At 34.0% G+C, this 7,897-nt stretch overlaps 1 protein-coding gene across 4 annotated transcripts in view; it reads left to right on the top strand.

The window, feature by feature from the left end:
- The first annotated feature begins 1,404 nt into the window (after nucleotides 1-1,404).
- Nucleotides 1,405-7,897, top strand: part of LOC117175851 (semaphorin-1A-like) — a 545,745-nt gene continuing 539,252 nt past the window's right edge. For 3 of the 4 annotated variants that reach the window (XR_004467545.1, XM_033365637.1, XM_033365636.1), the window contains exon 1: nucleotides 1,405-1,815. The gene's annotated coding sequence lies outside the window, so the exon portion shown is untranslated. The remainder of the gene's footprint in view (nucleotides 1,816-7,897) is intronic. The other variant, XM_033365638.1, reaches the window with a different exon arrangement.

Raw genomic sequence — 7,897 nt, forward strand, 5'->3', positions numbered from 1 at the left:
TCATTAAAAATAATTCTTTATTTTGCATTTTGTTAGCTATTTCCTGGGGCATCTCATATTATGAGAATAGTTTGACGAGTTTGGAAAAAGCACTTTTTTACATTTTTTGTATTTTCAGCATAAACAAAATTTTAATAAAATTTTTTATTTGAGCTTCTTATGACAAACTAAATTTCCTTTACAATGACCTATATTACTTTTAAATTTAGTACATACAATTCCGAAAATCACGCCAAACAGAGTTGGTATCTCATATTTGGATACTCTCCTCTATATATGCATTTTAGCTATAAACTGTTTATTAATTAATACAATCTGTAACTGATAAACATATGTTATAATAGTTACCTAATTTTAGCGTTTCAGAGACAAATTTAAGGTATTATAATTGACAATATACTATTTTTTTGTTTCTAAGGAAATCTCAAAATTCTTTATAAAATGGATAAATTGGCTTTATCCTCTGCTTGATTTTATACAAAATTTTGAATTTTGATAGCATTCAACATTTTAAAGAGAAAAATGTTTAGCTCTGTCATAATTAAGATAAATAAAACTGATAAATAATGACTGACAAGTCAGTAAAAAATAGGTGAACATAAAGCTTTTTCCGATAATGTAATAAAATTATAAGTCATAATGTATGATTTATAGCATATAAATAGCTATGTAACGATATAATATTAAAAATTTTAATTTTAAAAATAAATAATTAGTTTTCATTATATAACTACTCACTAATAATTGTGAATCATTAGAATAATTATATAATAAACACTTAATATTCGAGTGGTAAATAAATATGCAGTACATCATTTACATTTATGGTAACTCGTGTAATTGAAACTGCGGTGGTAACTCATTTTTAAGATTCTCTAACTTAAGCAATTACCGACGCGGAACGTCTGAAAAATGCCGAAAACTGCGAAGTAACTCCGAGGAGTTGACCCACAAACCAAGAGGGTGCTCTTAGCAGTCGGATTTTGACGGAGTCTCTCATTCCATTACATGAGCAATCTCCCAACTCATCTCTGCGTCTATCGTCTATTTCAGTTCGTAAACTGGCCTGAGTAATTGGGGGCGCCTTATTTTAGTTCGCAAAAGCCTCACGTAAGAGGTGGCGCTGGCGAAAATCGTTCGAAATTAAATACATGGGATCGCCTATCTCCCACCTCATCTATGGTTAGGATGGCATGCCTAGTCCCGTGTTTCCTATGTCAATGACTAATCCGATCTTGCCGATAAGGCGGTACATGTCGGTACTAAAACCTCACTAGGTATAACCAGAGATGGGATAACGTATAATCGGTGTAATGTCTGGACCTTGGGCAGGAATCCACGATGAAAAATTTATTTCCACCAAGCTTACAATTAGTATCCAATAAAATAACTCAAAATTTAACTACTTATATTTGCTTAGATCTAAATAAAGTGTAGCTTGAGTTTATCAGAGCTTCTCAGAGATGGCGCTGGCGTCAAACACATCCGCAGAATCAAAAAAGACAGCTGGGATATGTAACACCACACATCGATTTGGTGACCCTTCGTGACTGAATTTTTTCGTTCTATGCTGTTATAATTACATTTTTCGCACTCTGAAGTAAAGTTTCTACGAGGAAGTGAAAAGTGGTAGTCACTGTATATGTTACAGTTTTTAAAGTGACTGTTAGAACCTGATGCATTGTGATAATCGTGATATTTGGTTATGCGGTGTTTCTGATAAGCATTCCTCATCAACCCCCGTTTCCCGAATTTCGGGCCGCAGAAGAACTGAATCATTCTGTCGATTGTGCTTTGGATATTTATTACATTCCGGTAAGTTCTTATACATTACCTTTAAACTAAATTTAATAATGTACTCAGTTGCTTAAGAGTACGTGTTTGATAGAAAAAAATGCAATCAGCCACAACAGGGTTCATCACCCTCTACGGGTTTCCTTTTCCATAAAAAAGAAGCTGCATTTTTGCTTCCGATCGAACTCTAGTAAAAATAAATATTATAAGTCCAAAATTTACAACCAGTAGTTGTTCTATGCATTTTTACACACGCAAAGGTACACAAAGGTACATTGAGGAAGTTTGGGTTAAATGTTTGGTTTATAATATTTATTTTCACAAGAGTTCGATGGCAAGCTAAAATATAGTAGAAAAAATAGTATTGCCATATCGATACGAATAAGAAAATTGGTTTCCATATTAATTGTAAGTATACTCCAAACTTAAAAATGGCATTTTAAAGTTGGAAAACCTAATCAGGGTAGCCACATGTCAGAGAAAACAGGGAAAATAAAGTTTGTCAGGGAAATGAAGCAGCTGTCAGGGAAAATAGAAATTTATATGTTTCTATAATATTTTGGAAGTACTTCCTAATATCAATATAAATATTTTTTCAATTTACATTCTTTAAAAATATAATTCGATTCTTAGTTTTTTATTTGTGGTTATTTCTTTATTAACAGTTTGGATACATATCCTTTAGTTAATCAATCAGGTCAGAAAACACAGCGGTTTTACAATGAGCTATGAATCGCTTTTGTTAAATCAACCCTTATTTTAAAAAGCAACCCTCTGCGCTGCAAAAACGTGTTTAAAAAAGGGAAACTATCTAGATGGAAAATACTTATAAAATATTAACAAGGTATTTTTAAAGCATAACTAAGGAGCAAAATTACGACTGATGCAGACGGATGCCAAAAATTGTATACATGAACTGCTGGGATTTTTGTGCTCCTAATTTTTGTGTTCTTTCTTTATTTTCCAATGTCATATAAATCGCTTTTGTAAAATTAACGCGTCGCTCGCTAGTTTGAGCGCGCCTAGGGCGTGTGACTGTTCGTTCTCGCGCTTCGCGCTCGATAATATATTTATCACGCACTCCACGGTCGATAAACTATTTACCTCGCGCCCCGCGCTCGGTTTTTGCATTACCCTCCACATTTCTGCACAGAACACAATGCGAAATTTTCTACATTGTATGCAATGTGCAATTTGCAAGTGTTTTACTCATCTATAAGAAACTTTGACAACAATTTATAAAATTAAAAAAAAAAATTAAAAAGTTTGTAAATGCTCTCAATTTTTGAATTTTGGTTCGAAATATCTGATTAACGAACTTACTCCTTATTTTGGGAACATTCAGAAGTGTATCAAATGCGGACTCGATTGGACAAATCCTTCAAAATTTAGCGTGGCTACAACATTCAGGTAACAATACATACAAACATACAGACAGACACCGATGAAATTTTGTGATTTTCGGATTCTGTGAATGCCGAAACGTAAAGATCCGTTAAAAACCAGAGATTGAAAATTTGGACGATTACATTACATTCTCAGGAATGAGAATGTAAAAAAGAAACACTCTGTAATGAAAATACGTATTGAACAAAGTCGATATCTGCATCTGCATCTGCATCACATTCGAAAAAAATGCATCCCATTCTGTACAAAATTTTCATATAATACCATAAAAATTAAGATTAACTTCACGGTAAGTGCAGTTTTTTGGGGTTAATAAAACTTGATCATTTACAGCATTGAGTCGATAAAAAAATCAAGTGAACAATCTACCTGTATAACGTTAAACTTGTATGGGTTCCCCTAATGCAGTTGTACAGAAATCTACATAGTGTACCAGTAATTAAATTCAAACGAATTTTGCTATAAGGGTAGATGGGGATATTAAACCTTTATTTCTTACAACATTGAGTCGATAAAAATGTCATGTGACTGATATGCCTGGATAAGTTCGAAATTTGAGAAGTTTTGATAGTAGAAGAGTTGACAAGATTCTCAAAGACTTTCTCATTAAACTAAGTCATATTTCACGTTAGGGGTGGTTTCCTGGGGTAGTTGGAACATAATTCTTTACCATGTTAACCCGCGGAAAAAATCAAGAAACCAAACTAATTTAATCAAATAGAATTTTCACAAGTTCGAATCTTGAATATTTTTTAGCAGAAACACCACGACCCTGTATTTAAAGTAGATAATAAATTGGCGACTTGATATTATGTGACAATTATGTATAGAATGTAAGTGTAGATGCCCAGCATCCCTAGTCACACGACTGCTTTTTAGGCTTTTAAAATTATTTCATCTTATCTTTAAAAATAGTTTTAATCACTATTTGAAAAAAATATTTTAGAAAAAGTCTTCTCTTAACAAATTTTCAATCATTCTGAAAATTTAGATTATTTGTTATATAAAAATGGATTTTTATCGTTTGAAATTTTTTGTGGTGGAAGTTGTTTAAAGGCATTAAAAGATGCATCGAAAAAGGCAAATCATATTTTTCGAATATACACACATATACTGGCAAATAATTTTGTAAAAGATGTTGCAATTTTAGCTTATACATTATGAGGGTTATTTTTGTAAAGATCAGAAAGAGCACAAAAATTCTAACAGTTAATGTCATGGATAAAGGAAACACGGGACTAGGCATGCCATTCTAACTTGGGCGAGCGGAGATGAATCCACGGGAGGGGGGAGAATTCCATGAGTGGGGAGAGACGCCATCTTACGAAGTGCCATTTGATTATGCGCACGAGCATTTTTGCCGACAAACTGTGCATGAAAATATAAACATGTGGGCGTTACCATGTTTGTCGCGGGACATCAAAAGGTGGCAGACCTCCCCCCTCATTGCATCACCCCCGCAATGGCATGCCTAGTCCCTTGTTTCCTATGTCCATGGTTAATGTATACCATTTTTGGCATCAGTCTGCAGGTTTGTATTCGGATACAAACACGTGGGTTGTTTTTGTAGCGATTAGGGGTGAAGAATAATTTTGCTCCTCAGTTATGCTTGGAAAATACTGTGTTAATATTTTTAAAGTATTTTCCATCTAGATAGTTTCTTTGTTTTTAAATACGTTTTTGCAGCACAGAGGGTTGCTTTTAAAAATAAGAATCTATTTTTAAAAAGTGTTTCATATCACATTGGAAAGCAGATAAATGGAAAAATAAAATAGCCTAGTTATTTTTAAATACTTTTTTCATTACAGGGGGCAACTCTTTTTAAATAAGAGTTGATTTTACACAAGCGATTCATAGCGCATTGTAAAGCAAAAAATAGCAAAAAAATCTAACCTAGTCATTTTTTTTAATTTAATTATTTTTTTAAAGGGTGCCGCTGAGTTGACGGCAAGCTAGCGCCGCCCTGGTTTCTCAAAAACGAAAAGTCATTATATGACATTTTGTTTTTCGTTAGTGACGCCGCTGAGTTGTCTGACCTTAATTTTTCCATACTGCCATTTAAAGTACATTTTTCTGGCTTGTTTCAGTATTTTGCTTAGCACATTATTGAAAGCTTATTCGCTTTTGTAATAATTTCCTGTCAGGGAAAAATAGATATTCACAATAATATATAATAAAACGGTAATTGCAATAAGTAGAAATAAGTAGAAAAAATGACGTCATACGCGCCGAGGTTCATGAGGTTGAATAAAATTCCTCAATCATAACTTTTTTACCACAGGAATGAAATAAAAAAATATAGAGAATTTGTTTCCTTGTGGCGAGAATGGCTATCTATTTTTATATTATAAGTTAAAACTGAAAAACAAATGATTTGTTGTTGCAGTGACCCTATTGAAGGCTCCACAAAAATAACAAGAAATAATAAGTTTTACTTACATGGATATCTATAAAGCTATTCTCTTTGTACACTGTCTTTCTATTTCGCGGAAGCGTTGCAATCGCTAAATTGTCAACAAAAACGTAAAAATTCAACTTTTGAAGAAATATTAAAATAGCCATGGCTATTTCCTTCGTATTAACCTCGACTTCTAAATTGTACGTTTCTAAAACGAACTTAGAACTATTGAACAGGACTAAAAAAAGAAAATTGAATTTATACAGGATGTGCGCGAAAAGCGTTAAAACCGGGAATGGGTTGCTGCATATTTTCAAATATATATATTTTTTCTAATGAAATTAAAAGAGTACTAAAAATTGAATGTAATTGGGTATTATCCCTTAAGCTTAGTTCGGCTGCGTCTAGTCCCGAATTTCGGGACAAATATTATTTTCAACTATTCGGGACAACTAGCCTATTAGTAGCGAAATTATGGCTTATAAAATAAAGTGGCCTTCAGTCCCCGAGCCTCGCACTATTTTTCAGCCTTATCACCTTTAAAATTTTATTTTAATATGATCGAAAACACTAATTCCTCTTAATGAATTTATACAGTTACTATCATGGAATAACCTTCGTTCCAGTCGCCACCTGTCACTTCATTTTTAGTTTATAGTTTTATCAGCTGTTCTACCTCTACCAATATCAAGATAATTAGGTTATGTTTAGCGGTATCTATTAAGAACAGGCTTACCACCAACTTATTTCAAATTTCATTATTTAAATTTCAAAATTTACAGATAAATCATTGATATTTTATTTTCTAAACTAACATTTTATAATTATGAAAAAACCAAAAAATATTTACATAATAACTTTTTTCATTGTTGTTTTAATTTACGACCACACAAACTCTTGTGCTTCACATTTAGTTTCTCAAAGTTTCAACTCGATATCGCGTTTCGTGTGAAGGAGAGTTGGTTTTAAAAAACATGTAAAAAGAATTTGTGAGGTTACGTTGACATGGCCTTAAAGTTAACAACGATTATTTTGATTTAAATTTCTTTATGAATAGATAGTTTTTCGAAAATTCTAACTTAAAATAAAAATAAAAATTAATTTTCGATGGAAGACATAATAGGATAAAGTTTCGAAAAGAGAGTATTGGAAAACTAGCTGGAAAAAGAGATGTTTTGATGGAATCGACTGTCAGCCTACCCATCCCATTCTCTTTTTGAACTTTCCCCCATTAACTCTCAGTGTTATTTTAATGAACCCCCTATGAAATTAGTAAGGGAAAGAAGTGTGACTTAAATTATGCATGTGTCTAACCAGAAGGACGCCCCACCTCTCCCCGCGAGACACTCAAAAGAATTGCGGTTGTGACATTCATTATGTCTGTGACCAATCATCCACCTTCTCCAAGATGTTGGTAAGGGGTAGGACTAACAACTAAATTATATAAAACCAGTCACAAGGGGTACCTTTTTGCCCAAGCCCCCCCACAAAATATTAGTAATGGGTAAGAATGTGACTTGCATTATTTCTATGACCAGTCACATAGGTGCCTTCCAGCACACGATCAGGCGCTGAAAAAGAGGTAAGAGCGTGACTTGATATATTTTTGTGACTAGCCACAGGGGTGTCTCCCTCCCCCACGAAGCATTGAAAAGGAGTAAGTGTGTAACTTAAATAATGACTTCGAATAGTAAAGGTGGTGCCTTCTCGCCCCATGAGGTGTTGTAAAAAGGGACAGGGTGTGACGTTACATTGTTTCTGTGATCAGTCACAGGGGTGAATTCCCGCTACCCACGAGGCGCTGAAGAAGAGACAGGGGTGTGACTTTACATTATTTCTGTGACCAGTTACAGGGGTCTCTTCCCGCTCCCACGAGGCGCTGGAAAAGAGGCAGGGGTGTGATCTTACATTATTTCTGTGACCAGTCACAGCGGTCCTTTCCCGCTCCTACGAGAAGCTGGAAAAGGGGAGGGGTGTGATCTGACATTGTTTCTGTTACCAGTCACAGGGAAGTTTCCTTGTCCCGTTTAAAAAAATGCGCATTCTATTAAAAAAATGGTTATTAAATCTTTTATTGCAACTTTTTTCGTTTTTCCATAAATTGAATTTGCTCATTTCCAATGTTTTCTTTATAATTTAAACTTTACCCATACGGTCTACTGAGCAGCCTTACCGTTTTTTGACTTCTAAATTATGTATGTATATACCAGGTGTATACATATGAAACCGGTATTGCCATTTAGCGGCCAGTAGGCACACTTGTAGGCACTGTCGGAACTTACCATTTGTGCTAATTGG

The sequence above is a fragment of the Belonocnema kinseyi genome, chromosome 7 (assembly GCF_010883055.1).
Source record: "Belonocnema kinseyi isolate 2016_QV_RU_SX_M_011 chromosome 7, B_treatae_v1, whole genome shotgun sequence".
Lineage (NCBI taxonomy): Eukaryota > Metazoa > Arthropoda > Insecta > Hymenoptera > Cynipidae > Belonocnema > Belonocnema kinseyi.